Below are 20,196 nucleotides of genomic sequence, written 5' to 3'. Positions count from 1 at the left end.
GTTGGCTGCCATGTTTACCCACAAAATGCATTATTAGTAGCTATGTCAATGCAATGTGGAGAAAGTAGAGAGAACTCCACAGGACCAATTAATGGTGGAACCAAGCTTCAAGTTACACAGATGTTTCCCCTAGAAGTGTTCAAAAAAGGGATAAAATTGCCTATCTCATATAACTGAACCAACAATGACATTTACAAGTTCTAAATTTCCAAGGTCTTTACGAATTCCTATACGAAGTCCTTTACGAAGACCTACACATTTTGGGGGGCGGGGATGGGGACGAGAGAGAGAGAAGGAATTTTGTGATACATTGAATTTTTTGGTTCTAGATGTTGGGGATAAGCAGTGTCCAGTGCACAGCGGAATGATGAGAAGTATGAGCCAACATGCTCTATACTACTTTATTTACAGTTCAAAGCTGGTAAGTTACAGAAAAACATTTTCCCTCTGCCGGAGCAGAGAAAGCGTCATCTCTCCTCTAAAGCACGGAGAGAATCACAAACTGAAACTGCAAAGAACAGTGAAAAACAGGAAACCAGTGTACGTCACATCCAGTCTGCTTTCCCGTGAGAAAACCCAACAGTACATCCTGTGGAATGTAAACATTGTCTTGTGACAAGCCCTTCCGCTGCTCAGTGAGGGAAGCAGAAACCAACATCCTCCCCCTTTCTGTGAACATCACTGGGCAGCGTGTTCGTACAATATCAGTACAAACCCAACTTCTGCACATAGGTACAGTGTTGATCCCTTGATACAATCTTGGACAATACATCAGCAGGAATTTGATTACCTGGCATATAGGACACCGTTACGAGTCCCTTCTGAATACGTTCCCTAGCATGTTGCAACTTCAATTGCAAGTGCTTCGTGCTTTGCTTACAACCTTCAGAATTCAGCAAAGCCAAACATGCTTTGTTGTCCTGGTAAACCTGGATTGGACATTTGACAGGAATTTTCATGTCTTTGCACAATTGTAACAACCATTCACAATCCTTAAGTGAATAAGACAGTGCATTCAGTTCAGCTTCACAAGTACTTAAGCTAACTGTTGTTTGCTTCTTGCATGACCAATCAAATAGACCCTGATTGTACTTATAGCAAACTCCAGACGTACTTTTCCTGTCTGTAGTGTCACTTCCAAAACTTGCATCTGCAAATATCTCAAGACCACCAGACTTCTGATTGTTAAATCTCAGTCTGTAATGCATAGTGCCTTTCAAATACCGCGCTATGCGTTTCAGAGCTTTCCAATCCTTAACAGTAGGATTGTTGACTTGTCTGCTTAGCAAATTACAGCTAACAGCAATGTCAGGTCTTGAACATCTGGCAATGAAGTTTAGCTTGCCTAGCACACTTCTGTACAGTGTAGTGTCAGAAAATGCTTCTTCAGTGTCATCTACCTGATAACCTGTTATCATCGGTGTGTCTACAGGGTTAGCATCCATCAGGTTTAGCTTGCTTAACACATCAGCAATTTTCCGTGACTGGTGTACTAGAATGTTACCATCTTGATCTCTCTCTATTTCCAGAGATAGGTAGTTGTTTACCTCACCAAGATCTTTCATGTCAAAGTGCTCTTTCAGTTGAGCTAGGGCGTTATTGTACATTGTGACATCTTTCCAAAAGAATAAAAGATCATCAACATAAAACAAACAATACAGTTTCTTTTGCCCCCCCTCTTTGACAAATACACATGGATCAGCTTTCCCTTGCTTAAAACCTAGAGAAAACAATACTTCAGTGAGTTTTGTGTGCCAACACCGTGCACTTTGTTTGAGACCATAAAGGGACTTTTTCAGAGCACAAACAAATCCCTGTTTTACCTGTACGCCATCAGGTGGAAGCATATAAAGTTGTTCATTTAGAGATCCGTACAGAAAAGCTGTATTCACATCATGGTGACTAATGTGTAGATTTTCTTCTGCAGCTAGCTTGAGCATAAGCCTAATGCTCTCATACCTCACTGTGGGTGAGTAGGTCTCGTGATAGTCTTCACCTGGTACCTGAGCAAATCCTCTGGCTACCAATCTGGCTTTGTGTCTGACTATCTTGCCATTTTGATCAGTCTTCGCTTTGAAGACCCATTTGCTTCCAAGCAGTTTCATTCCTGGAACTACTGGAACAAGCTCCCATGTTTTGTTCCTTTCCAAGGAATCAAGCTCAGCCTTCATGGCATTTAACCATGGCTCAGCTTCCTTTGAATCCAAATCCTGGATTTCTTGGAAACTTGAAGGTTCAAATACCTTCTTGGAGCTTTTAACAGCTGTTACTGCTATCTTAGCATACTCATCAGCAAATCTCTTTGGAGGTCTACCTTTTGTGGCTCTCTGTGACCTACGAATTAGCCTTAAGTCTTCAACACTTTCCTCTTCTTTCTTAGGAGAAAAGTGACCTATTGTGAACAATGGTTCCTCCAATTCTTGATCAGAGCTTTCAGAGGGTCGCATAGAGGCTTTCGCACTCTTGAAATCCTCTGAATCACCCGATTCAGTTTCAGACTCAGAATCAGAACCTTCATCAGTGGGTGTGGGTTGTTGTGGTTGCTTTTGACTATCCTCAGTCTCATCACTGTCATCAGGATAACATTGGAAAATTCCCACATTCTCCCCCCACTTGGCATTGTACTCAACACTTCTTGTGAGCTTAATTTCCTTAGAGTCAGTCATCATTATTCTGTAAGAGCCTTTCTGATAACCTAGAAAGATACCATGCAATCCACGCTTGTCTAACTTTGAGTGTTGTGGTGAGTGAACCCACATGTCAGAACCAAAAATTTTCATGTGTTTGATGTATGGCTTCTTGCCAAACATCTTCTCATAGGGGGTACAACCAATCGCTGAAGATAACCTGCGATTATAACTGCAAGTGAAACATGAGAGAGCTTCGGCCCAATAACTCTCTGGAAGATTTGCATCATGCAGCAAGGTTTTTAATCCTTGAAGCAATGTCTGATTTGCTCGTTCCGCAAGTCCATTCTGCCATGGCGAGCGAGGACTAGACAAATCGTGTTGAATTCCTTTCTCAGCCAGAAAAGCTTCAAACTGCTGAGAAGTGAATTCTCCCCCCCGGTCAGTGAAAAGAATCTTTATCTTCTTACCATGCACATTTCCCAACCAAGCACAGAATTCCTTGAACCTAGGAAAAGCCTCTGATTTCTGCTTGAGATTGTACACATAAATATACCTGGAAAATGCATCAAGGAGAACCATGAAGTACCTATTTCCACCCAAAGAGGGCGCTAGTGGTCCAACCAAATCAGCATGAATAATTTGGTATGGTTCTGTAGCTTGCCTACTAGACACCTTACCTTTCGCAGCCATTTTCACCTTGTTTGCTGCGCATGCCTTGCACTTCATGTGGTACCTGCAGGGTTTAATAGTCATACCTTCAACCAAGGCAGGCATTTTAGATACTGCCTCAAAATGCAAATGACCAAATTTCCTGTGAAAATCGTGAATACATTCTGCATGCAAACTTTTGTTAGAACCTGCAATGCAACAAGTGTCATCCTGCACAACATCATCATAATACAAAAGAAACAAACGACCAACAAACTCAGCATACAATTGATAATCATTTTTCTTGGTGATGATGCATCTATTGTTCTTAAAGGAAACGTCAATCTTCTCAATCAGCTGTCCAACGCTGAGCAGATTATGTTTCGCATCCGGCACATAAAGAACATCCTGTATCGATAAGTCCAAACTGTGAAGAACAACAGTTCCGTAGCCTTTACTGGGGATTGTGTGGTCATCCGCCTGGTGAATTGCACCTTCCTGCGGTGTAAAAGACACGAACAGTCTCTTATCGTTGCACATGTGATGTGTTGCCGCTGAATCAACAACGAAGAAAGATCTAGACGTCTTCTGGACCTCTGCAACCTCTGCAACCTTTGTAACCTTTGGAGCGTAGCGTGAGACCATTGCCTTGTGCTGCGTTGTCCTGGACACCGGACCTTTGCCTTTGCTCTGGCCTTTTCCACGCAATGAGCTTTCGCTGCGCTGCTCTGTCTTGGCCCTGGGATATTTGCATTCCCTCTTCATATGGCCTAGACGTCCACACAAGTAGCATTTCACTGCCTTCAAAGCTTTGGCGCCATCTGGTGGTTCCACTGCACTATGGGATGACGTCTGTGAAGACTCCCCATTTCCCATGCAGCCAGCACCCCGCCGATCTGCTTCATTTGAATCATGGCAGTATCACAGGCTACTGTGAGTTGAGCATTTGGCTGATCAGTGGTATCAAATTCCCCACTTGCTTCATCCAGCCTTCTGCAGCTAGCTATCATGACTCTGGCATTTGCCTCTTGCGTCATCTATGCTGCTTTAAATCAAGCTGCTGTATACATGCTGCTTCTGTGTACAGCTGCTTCAATCCAAAGGCAATCTCAAAACAGCCTCTGCCTTGTGAGCCTGAGCCGCTCTTCTGTTTATTTGCTTTGCTTATCTGCAGCTGCTTCAAACTGCATTTGAAAAAGTTACTTTCGATTTCCCCAGCATAGGAAATTGTTCCCCTTTTAGCCTTTTGCCTGTGCCACGGCAAAAACCGGCTATTAAAAGTTCAAAGTCCAGCCATAAAGCCATTAATTAGAAGCTGGCAGGCTGCCCGGAGCAGTAGCACATACCTTCATCAATCATTTTGACGCGCAGAGCAGATACCGTGCGTTCCGTCTCTCTGCCGCTGTTCCGATACTTTGCCGGCACTTCGTTTCTTGCTCCTTTGTTCCTTTGCCAGGAGCCCGACTTCTGAAGTCCATTCTCAAAACACTGCGTTTTTCTGGGCCCGGAACCAAATGTTGGGGATAAGCAGTGTCCAGTGCACAGCGGAATGATGAGAAGTATGAGCCAACATGCTCTATACTACTTTATTTACAGTTCAAAGCTGGTAAGTTACAGAAAAACATTTTCCCTCTGCCGGAGCAGAGAAAGCGTCATCTCTCCTCTAAAGCACGGAGAGAATCACAAACTGAAACTGCAAAGAACAGTGAAAAACAGTAAACCAGTGTACGTCACATCCAGTCTGCTTTCCCGTGAGAAAACCCAACAGTACATCCTGTGGAATGTAAACATTGTCTTGTGACAAGCCCTTCCGCTGCTCAGTGAGGGAAGCAGAAACCAACACTAGAGGCACAAAGTTCTATGCAAATGTTACATCCAACACAGGAATATCTGCCAGTCTCAGAGGCAGGGCAGGAATTGTTACCAAAATCCTTCTCTTGCACTGCTGATCTCAAGTGAGGAATGTTAAGCTGCTTAGGGAATGTTGGCAGACTTTTGATTTCCTAGTTTAACTTTAGAACAAAAGAGGAAAAGAAAAACCAAGCTCCAGGTAAACCAGTTCCAGGTAAGATGGATTTGGCATTTTAAAAAAATAAACAAACATTATTTTTTGTTATTACAAAAACAAATGATTATCATCTAATCCTTAGCTAAACAAAGGCTTGCCAAAAAGCCCATCAAACTTCAATAAAGCAAGAAGTCTTGTTGAAGAGGAAAAGTGTTGTGATGGGATGATGAGCTGCTTGTGCGTAAAATGCAAGTCCCTCAGAGTTTGATCAGGTTTTCAAACCTCTGCCTGTGACGGAGCCCCTCCGGCATGGCTGCGTCAATCGCTAGTAGAATCCGAAAGTGGTTGCTTTCGGAATCGTTTCCAACATAAAAGCTCTTTAACGGAAACACGTCTTCTGGACTCTCGGCGTGACAGTTTCCGGCAAGGAGTGGGTGTCCCTATAGGAGGTCCTGAGACCTCCCCACTGTTTTCGCTGGAAGCGTCTCTGAGCCATCCCTCCGACTCACTTTCCCTTGGAGTTCTTGCTCGCCCTCTACTGGTTCCCTCTTCCGCTGCTACTTCTCTCTCAACCTCAATGAGCCTTTGCACCTCCGGTTCTTTGGATGGCAGTTCCCTGACATCCGTTATGCCTCAAGACTTATGATTCCAAGAAAATAAGAAGCTGTTTACTAATCTAGAAAAATAAGGCAATGAAAATAATAAAAAACCACATATACTATATAAGAGGGAAGGCATAACAATAGAAGGGGGTGGAAATCTGCTCCCAAAAATAACAAATTGTGATGTCTATTCAATTGCCAGCTGTTCACTCAATATCTGATACTGGACAACCTGTGACATTTGATTTCAATATTTGATATTTGCCAAGATTTAATAGGGGGCATGCAATGGTAATGCGACTCTTCTATCTCCAGACCTTTAGATTAGCAGGGAAAACGAAGGTCTATTTTACAAAAGTGAGGACCGCAAAAATGTGGGGCAGATTGGAACCCACACAAATTGGTGTCACAGCAGCCCCTTCCATTGACTGTTTTAATTTTAAAAAACTGTTTTCATAAAACCTTTACTGCAGGCTTTGTTCAATTTTAAAAGGCTTCTTTGCTTTAATAAACAAATGGCTGGTTCACAGCTGTTTTATTGTGTATTTGCCGTTGTTTGTACTGAGATGTGCTTAATGGATTTGTTTGTTGGGGCTGTCTGGTACTTTCTGCAGGCTGCTTTGCATTCCATTTAATGGCAGAGAATTTGAAATATACATTTAAAAAATGATGCAATGATTTCCCCCACCCCATTGTCAGCTTGCCACCCAACAGCACTCTACTTTCACACGGCTCATCAATTTTATTTTGGATTCACCCAATTGATTATCTGCATGTTTATGGCTGCAACATCATCATATAGTATGATAGTGCCGACTTGCCTCAAATCAATATTTGCTGTTTATTTTTAAGCATTTCTCTAACGTAGAAAAAAAGTATACACTCTGTGTTTGTGTGTGTAGATGGCAAACTAAAAGAACTGAAGATCCATACATTGGCATCATTGTTCACACACACACACACACACACACACACACCTTTTAATTGCCTGGCCTTCACAAAAGAGCTCACAGCTGCACAAGAGTTCTGATTTTAACCAGACCACTTAAGAAAATAATCAAGAGAAATCATGATAGGGTTGAAACCCAAACCTGCAATACCGTGTGTCAGGGAACTGACATTGGAGCCAGAGGTGGAGGCAAGGCTCCCAAGCGATGCCGGAGAAGGGCCCAGCAGGGAGAGAGGGAGAACACCAGGGATAAAGGGGGGCAGATGGGGGAATCGGCGAGGGGGCTCCAGGACTCCTCGCCGGAGACCAGCGGGGAGAGCACGGGTCTTCCGCTACCCACACCCACCCTGCGCAGAAGACTTCCGCGCAGGGAAAGTAGGTGTAGACTTGGCGTCAAAGAACTTCTTTGCTGGAAGAAGTTCAAGAAACGCCCACTGACGGATTCTGCTAGCGACTGAAACAGCCACAAAGTGAAGGCCTGTCCAGCCAGGAAAAGGTTTAACCAGGCAACCTAGCCAGGAGTGGCGGCAACTTACGCACGAGCAACCCCATATAACCATTACACCGTGCAATGTGCACGTCACATTTTCCTCCTTTAATGCGCAGCTAAAGAAAGACAACATGCAACATCATTATGTTAGAATGGACACCTTTTATTAATTATATTTTAGGGGCAGGGCTTTTTTCACCCAGAACTCACCAGAACTCAGCTCCGGCACCTCTTAGGTGGGCGCCATTCCCATTGTAAGAAAACAAGGGAGGCATTCATGGTGAGTTCCGGCACCTTTTTCTAGAAAAATAGCACTGTTTAGCTGGGTAGTAAGGGAAAAGTGACACAAAGCTGATGTGCACATTCTGTCCATAACGCTAGTGACTCCCACCGTGCCTATCCAGATATGGATTAAGTAGATGGCTTATGCAAGACATGATTAAACATGGCCAAAGTCAGTACATTTGTTCTAAACCGACCTAAAAATTAGTTCCAACAAAATCCCAATAAAACTACTAGCTGAAAGTTAAGCAGGGCCAGGTATGGTTTCAAATGGGTTGGGGAGCAGCGTGTTCCGATTCCTGCATTGCAGGAGGTTAGACTAGATGACCTGGGGTCCCTTCCACCTCTATGATTCTATGTGTTCTGCTCTATACAGATACGTACACTCCTAAACTTGTTGCAATCCTGACAGTGATCATGGCAAGGTAGGTTAGTCATACCCTCATTTTGCAGATGGGTGGGGGCTGAGATTGAGGAGGGAGCTCTGCCTAAAGTTGGTACCACAGACAGAAATCTAAACCATCCAATTTGCAGCTCAGTCTCAGCCTCTGCCATATTCCAGCCCCCACGCCCTACATACCAAAACTTATCAGCTGGCCCAAACATAGCCTTCAAGGGTGGCTTAGCACAATAAAACATATGTGCAATAAATCATGTTTAAAACAATGGACAATAAAAAAGCCTAACAGTGATAGGCAAACTCCAAAATTATCAGCAGCCGCCAGAAAAATAGAAATTCCATTCTATTTTTTTAAAAAGAAAGTCTGCACTAAAGTTTTTGCTGAACAAAACTTCTGTAGGCAGGGATTCCCTCCCCCCCCCCGCCCCCGAAAGGGTGCCACAATCCAGAGATCCTTGCTCCTTGTCCCCACTTGTCTTGCCTGACTGTGGCAGCACCCAGAGCAAGGCTTAATCTGAAGATCTTGGCGTCCGGGGAGGCAGGTGTGTGGTTTACTAATAAGCATTCTGTATTGGGAAACATCAAGGCAATCAAGCCAGGAGGAATACTTCTGCCTACATATATCAAATTATTACTTCATCTCTAGCACTATTCCAAACATTTCCTAACAAAGTTGCCTGTCTGCATGTGTGTTCCTGCCCTGTAGAAGGAACTGATAGTCACCCTGCAACGTAGGCCTGCATTAGCCCCATTTCAGATGCCAGTTTTTCAGGACTAGAAGAAAATCTGTAGAATGCAACTAAGACAGCAAGTCACCCTAACCCTAAGGATTCTGATAATGAAGTAACACAATTTTTCTACACTTTTATCACCATCTTTATGAAGTCCTCAATTGCGGCTGGCTTTCTTTAATGCCATAGAAAACAGATATTATTAAATATTTTTCCTGCTGCAAGGAAGTACAAAGAACCATATGGACAGTCACTAGACTTGCAAATCTTTCTCTGTGAAAAGATGTAAGATCAATGTATTATTCTCCTCTTCATGATGTTTACACTTCAGTATCATAGCCCTGAACTCCCCAACTTGAATTTCACTAGCCTTTATATTTACATATATTTACATGAAAACTATGAGAGATACAAAAGGTTTCCCAGGCACCCCAACCAGTGGCGTAGCGTGGGTTGTCAGCACCCGGGGCAAGGCAAGTAATTTGCGCCCCCTAACCCGTGGATTTGCGCCCCCTAACCCTAACCCCCAGGTGTTGTGTCCGCTGCGGCTGCCCCCCCTGCACCCCCCACACTACGCCACTGACCCCAACCACAAGTCTTGTTAACAAGGCTACCTAACAAGGGTTCATTCTCAGGATTCAGCCAAGCACCCATATACCGGTGCATACATTCAGCCTAATTCTGATTCCTGTATCATATTCTCTAAATCGTCTTCACTGCTCCCCTGATGCTTCCAAGGAGGGGGTGAGTATGCGTGCAATGGGGCCACACTGAAGATATTCTCTACTGAGAGGCTGGTGAGGTCACGGTCTTCCTTTCCATCCCTTTTCCCTTTCAGATTATACCTTTTAGGCTGTAAGCATATGGGGCAGAAGCTGCCTTTTTTTTACTAATCATATGCAAGCTCCTCTGGGAGCTTTTCCAGCTTAGCTGCAGAGCAAAATGCTATAAATAAAGGAAATAAATATTGGCTGTGACTCCATGCTTTATTGTGGTTAAGGAAGGGAATTTTCTCCTGAGAAACAAGGGGTTGGGGAAGGATATGCAGGAACCAGCAGTCCAGCCATGACCTCTTAAAATATGGCTTAAGACATGTCTGCATTGAAAGTGGTTTTCTGAGCTAGACTTTGATGTTTTGACGTTAAGATGATGCAAGGCAGTGTTAGAAACTCAGATATACATGCTAATCCCCAAATTGCACTTTAAACCTACGCTCGTGGTCACCATGATGGAATATCTAGGCACCATCCCCCCCCCAGTGAGGTTTATCATTATCATTATTATTCATTTCATTTCTGTACCACTTTATATATTAAGGGGGAAATCACAAAGCGGTTTACAACACATTAAAACATCAAATAAAACAATCCATAATACAACAAATTCAGGCTACAAGGAAAATATTTCAGATCCTTCTCTAAGTGAAATTTTGCTTTATCCTTACATATTTATTTACCTACTCAATATATATATATATACAGTGGTATATATATAGTGGCCACGGAGCGTAACCTGAAAACGCTCAACCTGAAGTGACTTTAACCTGAGGTATGACTGCAGCTGCTTCAAGTATGTTAGGAAGCCAGTGTGGTGTAGTGGTCAGAGTGTCAAACTAGGATCTGGGAGACCAGCATTCAAATCTCCACTCCATCATGACTCTCACTGGGTGACCTTGGGCCAGTCACAGCGTCTTAACTTACATCACAGGGTTGTTATAGGGATTAACTGAGCAGGGGTCAACCATGTACTCCTCGGAGGAAAAGGTGGGATACAGATGCAATAAATAAGTTCTTCTGATAACCTGCAAAAGAAAGCTGTTGGGTGGGGCAGCCAAATGGAGATGTTGGTCGCCAACCTGGCATCCACAGATCTCCACGTGGTCACAACTGGACCTGCGCCAGTAGCAAAACACGCCTGGCTAATTTCTAACACTGATACAGCAGAGGATGAGGAAGCCAGGAACTAATCACTCCTCAGCATGTGGGCAGAGGAAGCTGCTTTATAGTGAGTCAGACTACAGGTCCATCCAGATTAGACTAGCAGCAGCTCTGCAGGGTTTCATACGGGGTCTCTCCCAGCCCAACCTGGAGATGCCAGGGATTGAAGCTGGGATCTTTTGCATGCAAGGCAGATGCTCTTCCACTGAGCAATGGCCCTTGCAGCATCTCTCTCTCACACACACACACAGACACACACACACACAGAGAGAGAGGAGTGATGATGTTAAAAGTCTTTTATCACCACTGAACATTCTCATCTGTGACTAAATTTGAGGATCCAGAGAGGGCACACAGAAATTGGTTCTGTCGGGGTAATAAAAGCCCATCATCTTCTCTAATATCAATCTGATTTGCAAGTCCTGATTAAACATTAGAAATCTCATCAGCTAGCTGGACAGGGTTAATGTTTGCTTTGTAAGTGTAAAGGAATAGAAATTACTCTTCATTGATTTTGCTTTAAACAAGGTGAACATGTTAAAATATTTACCTTGAAATAAACCTGCTTGTATAAGGAATCTACACAAAATTCACCCTGCTGAATTCCTACTATTGCTTTGCAGCACAAATGGTTCTCTGTTAGGGATCGCCACCCGCAATTTCGCAGCACAGAGAGACTTTTTCCATTACTAGGCCTGTTTGGGAAAGGTGCTGTGATATATGGAGGTGGTAAAATATGTTTATAACACTTGGAAATATAGCTTGCTTATATCAGCATGAAATTCAAAGACTGGGGACTCTGTTTACATAATGCCAGCTCTTGACATGACTGATCGTTAAAGACCCTTTCTTCACATTTCACTTGGGGAACCCCTGACTCATGTAAATCACTGAGGCAAACAACTTCTACAACTCAGAAGGGGAAAAGAGGCCAATTCAATTCAACAAGTTGCGACAAAAAATACTGTCGAGTCCAAGAGGCTACACTTTGCATAGAAAATATGTGCCCTTCAGCAACAAGTAACAGAAAAAGAAATTTGCTAATTCAATGAACTTTTTGATCCAAAGTATATCAAAAGGTATCTGACAGCATCCTGGGGGGAAAAATCAACTCTAGTTATAAACACAGTATTTTATTCTCCATATAATCTCTCTTCCCCCATTCCTGGCTTCTGCAAACACTTCTACCAAAGTGGGGAGGGGGAAAGAAGCAAAATACATTGCTTGAGAAAGGGGGGGAATCAGTGTCAGTTTACAGTACATGGTTATGAGTTTGTGGGTTCCAGACACCTATAATCCTATAATGTTAAAATGTAAGACAGGCTAGCTGCCGATGTTGAGGCAATCGCCTGAGTGATGCGCTATTAAGAAAACAAAGAAAAGGTGATGACCCATTAGAAAGCAAAGGGGGGGGTGCTCTGTGTGAGACAGAAAATGGGTGGGTCACTTCCCTCATGTTTAAAGTGTGTGTAATGTGACCTAGAGGCTAGAAAGCCAGAGAGGCAGACCACAATGTTTGATTTCTGCTTAAATCCAAGGCTGCAGCTATGGAAGAAACAAGACCCTTTTGGGGTGTTAATGAGCTGAACCCCTCCATCATAGGCTCAGGTTGTATATGTGTGTTAATAAACCGTATAACCTAAAGACATCACAGTCTCCACTGTGCCTCATTTCCAAAAGGAGACTTAGAATCTTGCAGCACTCGTAGATTAGGGTGGCATGCAACAATATTATTCTGGGATAACAATCCCCAAGGCAAAATCCATCTTTATTGCATAGCAGTATTTTTTTAAAATCACATTAGACCCCATAATGAATATCAAATACACAAAAATTATATACAATGCATCCAGGATCACATAGTATTGTCTCTATCTCTGAAATATGCCATTCAGAATAAAGCAGGCTAGTAAATTTACACTCCCTTAGGTAAGTAAGAGCTGCTTCCAGATAAACAAAGTAGGGACAGTTTAGTAAAATGGATAATTTATTTTTCAGGATGCCGATGAGCTGTAAATGACCTATAACGGTTTGTGTAGGTAGGTGGACTAGATGTGTGCCAATGTGAGCTAATAACTTATGTGGATGTGTTTGCAAGACTAGAATAAAAATAGCAAATTCCCTAATGTGTTGGTTGTTGTTTTTTTAAAAATAAAATTACCAAACATTTTACTAAAAAAATTCTCATGAAGAATTCCTACTATGAGATCCATCTGTTGGACCCAATTGTGGCCAACAACACAGTCACATGGTATTAACACTTAAGAGGGTTGGACTAAGAGTGAGGAGATCCCCACTGAGCCATGAGGCTTCCTGGGTGGCCTTGAGCAAGCCACCATATCTCAGCTAACCTTAACACACGAGGGGGCTGCCAGGATAAAATGGGGAGGGCCATGCACCTTGAGTTCCTTAGAGGAAGGGAAGGACAAAAAGTATTGACTGCAAAAACCACACACAATCCCTCCTGCGGCATTTTCTCTTACTGTCCACTGACCACAGTCTCACAGTCCGGTGACATCACAGCCATAACCTCACTGCTGTTTCCTAGGAAGAGTGAAACAATAATGACCAACCATTATGGAAATGCTGCAAATTTGGGGGGAACTCTACAGCAGCACTCTATTTTCTATGGGGTTTTGATATAACTATTTAAATATTAATTGACATTACATAAGGTTTTTAATCAGAACTGATGAGATACTTGACCTAATAATAATAATAATAATAATAATAATAATAATAATAATAATTTATACCCCGCCCATCTGGCTGGGTTTCCCCAGCCACTCTGGGCAGCTTCCAACAAAATATTAAAAACAAAACAAAACACCAGACATTAAAAACTTCCCTAAACAGGGCTGCCTTCAGACGTCTTCTAAAAGTCAGATAGTTGTTTATTTCCTTGACATCTGATGGGAGGGCAGGCGCCACCACCGAGAAGCCTCTCTGCCTGGTTCCCTGTAACTTCGCTTCTTGCAGTGAGGGAACCACATACTGTACATTGTTCGGATCAAATTAAAGGGGTTAATAAATATATTTGTTATTTAGAGAGTAACAAAACATTTGTTCATGTTCATCCATCCCACCTGAAGTATGAATACCCCTCACATCATCCTGAAGATGCCTTGAAGTCCTTTCTGAACAGAGCAGGGAATGGGACTACTGGGGACAGGCCATCGTGATTTCACTTCAGTGTCTTTCCTAACTTTGAAAAAGTTCCAGGTAAGACATGTACAGTGGTGCCTCGCAAGACGAAATTAATCCGTTCCGTGAGTCTCTTCGTCTTGCGGTTTTTTGGTCTTGCGAAGCACGGCTATTAGCGGCTTAGCGGCTATTAGCGGCTTTAAGAAAAAGGAAAAAAACTCGCAAGAACTCGCAAGACGTTTCGTCTTGCAAAGCAAGACCATAGGGAAAATCGTCTAGCGAAGCGACGCAAAAACCGAAAAACCCTTTCGTCTTGCGCGTTTTTCGTTTTGCGAGGCACCACTGTACCTTTGCAGTAGGTGATCAACAAACTAAAGTGGCTAATGCTAATGGTTTTGGGGCTAATTCTGTGGTGGGAGGGACAAAGGACTATAGAGTGAAGAATAAGAGGTTTCCTCACTTGAGGTTTTAAAAAACCTGCCAGAACACCTGATGTAAGAGAAAGAGGTTACAAGAGTAAGCCCTTGAGTCCAATATGCCACATTCTGACAAGGCAGAGAAGAAATGCCTTCAAACCTCCTCTTCTGTTCTCTTCTTTCAACTCAATCTCCTCTCTGGCAGTTGAACTTTGGAGTATTCCAATAGTTCAGTGCTTTACAGTTCAGCAGATGGACCACAGAAAGAGGAGGAGAGAGCACAACTGCAATCATGGAGGAATCTCTTGGCTCACTTTGAGTACAGTCCACTTCACACTGTCCTGTACCCACCTGAGCAATCTTACTGGGAAATTATGCAGTGTGAGCCAGACCAAAGGAACCCTGTGGCATCTTATGCCATCGGATGCACTAAAAATAGTACTGGACAGAAGTACTACAGTTGGGTTGCATCCTCCTTAGGAAAGGGGACTAGCACACAAATGCTTAGCAGAATTCCACCAGCTGAGCATTTTGTGTCCGTGGCCTTTTCTGCTGGTGATGATGCAGTTGCAGCTGGTGGGAGCTAAGTTCAGCTCCCGAGGTTGCACTTGGAAAATAAAACTGCATCACTGCAACATGCTGCAGAAATTTTCTCTGATTTACAAACAGGGCATGGGGAAGAGTGCTTGAGAAGGAGTCCCTGTTGTAGCCAACCCCCAGGCAAGGCAAGCCCCCATCCCACTTGGAGAATACGCTAAGCTGGCAAGGGGAGAATCAAGCATATTTGACGCTGAGAGGCAAATACAGCACAATCAAGAGAATGCACAGATCTGACCATCAAGAATGACCAAAGCACAAGACTCTACAGCTTCACAAGCAAGAAAGGTAAGTGGGGCTTCACCTGATCAGGTAAGAAATGTCACATTTTACCTTCTCAGAAACAAGAAGTATACACAGAACCTGCACAAGCGACGCTGACACAAAACCCCACATATATTAAGTATAATAGAAACATCGCCCCCCGACCCCACCCCCACCCATCTTCCCCCACCCTTTCCCCTTCTTCTTCCTAATGTCTCACTTGGGCAAAAAAAAATGAGAGGCACAAATAGAAGATGGGTGACACCTGGCTTGAGAGCAGTACATGTGAAAAGGATCTAGGAGTCTTGGTTGACCACAAACCTGACATGAGCCAACAGTGTGACGCGGCAGCTAAAAAAGCCAATGCAATTCTGGGCTGCATCAATAGGAGTATAGCATCTAGATCAAGGGAAGTAATAGTGCCACTGTATTCTGCTCTGGTCAGACCTCACCTGGAGTACTGTGTCCAGTTCTGGGCACCACAGTTCAAGGAGAACACTGACAAACTGGAACGTGTCCAGAGGAGGGCAACCAAAATGGTCAAAGGCCTGGAAACAATGCCTTATGAGGAACGGCTAAGGGAGCTGGGCATATTTAGCCTGGAGAAGAGGAGGTTAAGGGGTGATATGATAGCCATGTTCAAATATATAAAAGGATGTCACATAGAGGAGGGAGAAAGGTTGTTTTCTGCTGCTCCAGAGAAGCGGACACGGAGCAATGGATCCAAACTACAAGAAAGAAGATTCCACCTAAACATTAGGAAGAACAGTAAAAGCTGTTCGACAGTGGAATTTGCTGCCAAGGAGTGTGGCGAAGTCTCCTTCTTTGGATGTCTTTAAGCAGAGGTTTGACAGCCATATGTCAGGAGTGCTCTGATGGTGTTTCCTGCTTGGCAGGGGGTTGGACTCGATGGCCCTTGTGGTCTCTTCCAACTCTATGATTCTATGATTCTAAATGAAACTGATCTGAAAAAAATGTTACTTGGAGAGAGAGAGAGAGATTGCGCATACTTTTGTAAACTATGAAAATCTTTAATAAAAATACATTAAAAGAAAAGAAACAAGAACTATAGCAAGAACAGAAGGGCCACGTGTTGGGCCAAGCACAAACTGGAAACAACCCACTTTTTATCCAAAGTGAAGAAAATAGGAAGTGGTACAGCTGCAAAGCAGCACAACATTATCAAGACGAAAATCCCAATGGATTGAAAGGAAACAACATTGCAATGAAACTTACAAACCAGACATCAAGAACTTCATGCCTCTCAGAGGCCTATCCTTCATACATGCAAGGCCATGTCCCTGAACTCAATTCTTTTTGTCTTCCCTCCCCCTCATTTTCACTTATCCAAAGAAGTCAGGGGAGTCTCTCCAGAAAGGCATGCAGTTGTCTCATCTGCATGGCTCATGACCCTTCCCTCCCTTGAAAACACCACAAAATTGGTGCCTCAGGCCAACAGCCATTGCCCCCAGACACTGGACATCAGAGCACCACGGATCAGCTCTTTCCACTGTTAATGGCTTCACCTTCCTATTGCCTAACTGCCCTCAGCCGCCACCATCACCATACAACCCCACTCAGAACACAAAAGGAAAAGCGACATGGTGTGGTTGCATGGTCATCCCAGGAAGGAGAAGAGCTGCCCAGCTGCAGGCCAGCTGTAAAGCGCTCTATGGTGGGGCTTTCCAAAAGTCTTTGAAGTTGAAGAAGGACTCCCCCACACCAACCCACACCTTGGTCCAAGGTAAATGTAGCCCTTCCCCATCAGATCCTTCAAAATAAAGCTTTTCCCTGATAAACTGTGCCTGCCCTTTTCAGTGCGTTCTTCACTTTGTCCCCACATCCCCTCAAATGAATGGTCAAGAACATGCTTTGTGAAGGTTTGGCCCAGCACTAGAAATTGCAGCATTGCCCATGTGCAGCCATGTGAAGAACTGGCTAGCTCTGAACCCATCGTGCCTTAAGAGAGCCGGAGTTCCATGCACAAGCACTTAGCTGTAGGCTAGGCAGCTGCACAGGACATTCTGCAATGCCCTTAAGACCCACCTGCCGTTCTGCCCAGTCCTGGATGCATGCAGCTCGAAAAGGGTGCCAGGATGCTGTCCAGCAAGAGGTACAGCAGCTGGTGTAAAGGAAACCTCTCTCTTACCCCCAAGCCCAGTACTGAGCCCTGAGCCATTCCTTCTGCTACTGAACAGAAAAGTATAATTAGTAACACTGTCAGTTTGTGACAATCAAACACCACAGGAAAAAAACCAAACTATGAGAAATATAGGCATATGGACGTCAGGGAATGTCAAAAGCAACAGACGCCTCAACTCATAAACAGATGCCCATCACACATTTTATTCTTTTAAACAAAGATGCTTAAATTGGGGAGAATTAGGAGCTCTAGTCACTCTTCACTACCTTGCCCTCTTTGCTCCTACTTTCCCTTCACTAGAACATTTCTCTTCTATATGTTTCCCATTCACTGATAGCTTATCAGAAAAAGGGGATTAAATTGCTAAAAACAGAAGCTTCTTTGGGTTATTGCCCCATTGCCCCATTCCCTATGGCAAGCAAAAGCAACACCAAGGAGAGGGCCAGGAGAACATCCTTCTTGATACCATCAATCCACCTTGAAGTGCCACGTTCAATCCTGCACACATTCCTGCCCATGAGAGGGCTCTTTCCCCTCAGCAGTCCTGAGACGCTTGGAAGAGTCCAAAAATCACAGGAAACAACATTAACCACTTAAAGCAAATACCTCATAAACCAAATGCCTGAATCAAGCTGACATCTCACTAACAAGTGTACACTTTTGTGATCCTAACTGTTTAGAGTAGGATTGTGGATACCTGTCACCCTCCATAAATCCCAACAGCCAAAACCAGCATGACCAATGCAAGAGATGATGGGAGTTGTTGGTTCAGAGTTGAGACACATCCTCCTCTAACCGTTTGTGTTGGTTTGCGCGTGAGACACTAAATCAAATGCATAACCCCTATCCTGAACGAAGCACAATTACTGGAAAAACAAAAGCCTGGACTATATACACAGTTTTGAGGTCTTAGAATCCATATGGTAATACAAACAGCACACCATCCACCAATATGGCTTCCGTGGGAAAGACAAATGCCAAATGACATGACTATACATCCACCTCATCTTGCCTTTCTCAGAGAAAACATTTTACACAGAAGTGCCATTAATGCTCCAATTAAGCCACTACTATTTTGAATGTTAAATAGGATGTTATGGTGGCATTTTCGTAAACTAAATACATGGATGTCAAGCCAAAACAACGAGTTATTTCAGAAGTGAAGATTGATGGATCTTTATCACTGGAGTATTATTTTATTTCACCAATCTCATACCTGCATGTTTGTTTGTTTTTTATATATATATCTTTTATATATATGTCTTTTATATATATATTTATATATCTATCACTGGATGTTTTGCCCTGCCTTACTAAAATCAAATAAAAGTGGCTTATACATGTCATCAGAACAGTGAGGCAACAACAACCCAAACCCTCAACAGCCATAATTTAGGAGCAGTAGGAAAGGCTTTCTTAAAATCAGTATCCTACAAAAAAGCAGATGAAATGAAATCACTTCTTTCTGTCTAAAAGTGAGCAGCAGTGGGACAAGGCTTCGCACACACACACACACACCAAACGGGGGGCTGTTCCAGATTGGGGGCACTATGAGATTTCTAGCGAGGCAACATGGCGCATGGCACGGCGCGCGGGACTCCTGAGGGCGGCCAGCGTTGCTTGTGCTGCCTGACCAGCTTCTGAGCCTCCCGGACCGCTGCCGCCGCCCAGTGTATCAACCAGGGAGCCACCATACCCCCCCCCAGCAATGCCCCCAGGCCGAAGCCGAGGGCATCCGGCCAAAGGCCAAGCGGAGTTCCGAGGCCTGGAGGCCTGGGACAACCCACCTTGCGGCATGCTGGTTCTCCGGAGGAGGAAGGAAGGAGCCCCGACCTCGCTGCCGCCGAGGGAGAGGAGAAGCGGAGAAGGACCTCCGGGGGGGAGGAAGAGCCCCGATCTCACTGCCCCCGCCACTGCTGTTGCGGCGCCGCACCAGGGAGAAGGAAGAGAGAGATGCCCGACCATCCGGAGCACGGAGGGGGGTAGGAGAAGCCCTGCCCCTGCTGCCCCGCCACTACGCTGCCGCCACCGAGTGAAAGTAGGGCTGGCGGAGGCCACAAGGAAACACGTGGCTGAACCCAGGCCAACCAACCCGAGCCCACCTCCCCAACGGCTAGTGCGCTAGAAGGAAGCCGGAGCCCGGGGGAGGCCCACTGGAAAAGACCTTCCTTTTTTCTATTTTCAATTTTTCTTTCTTTCTCTTTTTAAAACTTTTTTTTAAAAAAAAATTATTATTTTTATATTACTATTATCATCTCCATCTTCTATTTTATAATGCATACATTTCCCCCTTTCATATATTTTAACACTCTTAAAAAAAAAAAATCAACAACCCCTCCCCCCCTTTTCCTAAGACTTCAAAGCTACCTATCTGTAACAAGAATTCCTAGCATACTCACTAAACTATAATTCCCAGGGTTCTTTGGGGACAGACTGGCATAAAACCAGTATAAATCTATTGCAAAGCTATGTCCCAAGAAACATCACCATGGAAAAACAGAAGGAAGCCATGCTGAATACACATGTAAAGGTGTTTGCACTTCATGCCTTTTTTTAAAAGGTTCTGTGCAACCCAAATTCTGCACCAATGAAACATGAACTCTGTGGCTTGTATGACTCATGCAAACTGGCATGTCTTCCCTAATGCTGCATAATTTATTCTGTTTTTCACTGAGCCACTGAGCAAGGGGCAAGAAACTACAGTGGGAACTTGAATTTCCACTCCCAACTATGGGAAATCTGTTTCAACCACCTCTCTGGCTTCTGAGATTTCAGAAAATGTTACACACACCTCTTAGTGACTAGTGATGTTAAAATAAATAAATAAACAAACAAACGTATAAATGTGAATGCAGTGATGCTCAGGAAGCTGAATTATGCACTCTTTCTCTACTTCTACAGAACTGTAGCATACATCTGGTTTCTCTTCAGATCGTATAAGTGGATAACACATAA

At 43.8% G+C, this 20,196-nt stretch overlaps 2 protein-coding genes and 1 long non-coding RNA gene across 3 annotated transcripts in view; 1 reads left to right on the top strand and 2 right to left on the bottom strand.

Annotated features, from left to right (window-relative positions):
• Positions 1-20,196, bottom strand: part of TSEN15 (tRNA splicing endonuclease subunit 15) — a 306,977-nt gene that overhangs the window by 54,424 nt on the left and 232,357 nt on the right. The gene's annotated exons all lie outside the window — the stretch shown is intronic.
• Positions 1-20,196, top strand: part of LOC309372014 — a 237,713-nt gene that overhangs the window by 71,148 nt on the left and 146,369 nt on the right. The gene's annotated exons all lie outside the window — the stretch shown is intronic.
• The window catches only part of LOC309372005 (uncharacterized protein C1orf21), a 156,410-nt gene that overhangs the window by 44,345 nt on the left and 91,869 nt on the right, over positions 1-20,196 (bottom strand). The window lies entirely within an intron of this gene.

Source organism: Podarcis melisellensis (genome assembly GCF_964234715.1).
Source record: "Podarcis melisellensis genome assembly, chromosome: 6".
Lineage (NCBI taxonomy): Eukaryota > Metazoa > Chordata > Lepidosauria > Squamata > Lacertidae > Podarcis > Podarcis melisellensis.
Note: the sequence above shows the minus strand (reverse complement) of the source record. Positions and strands in the feature narration are given on the sequence as shown.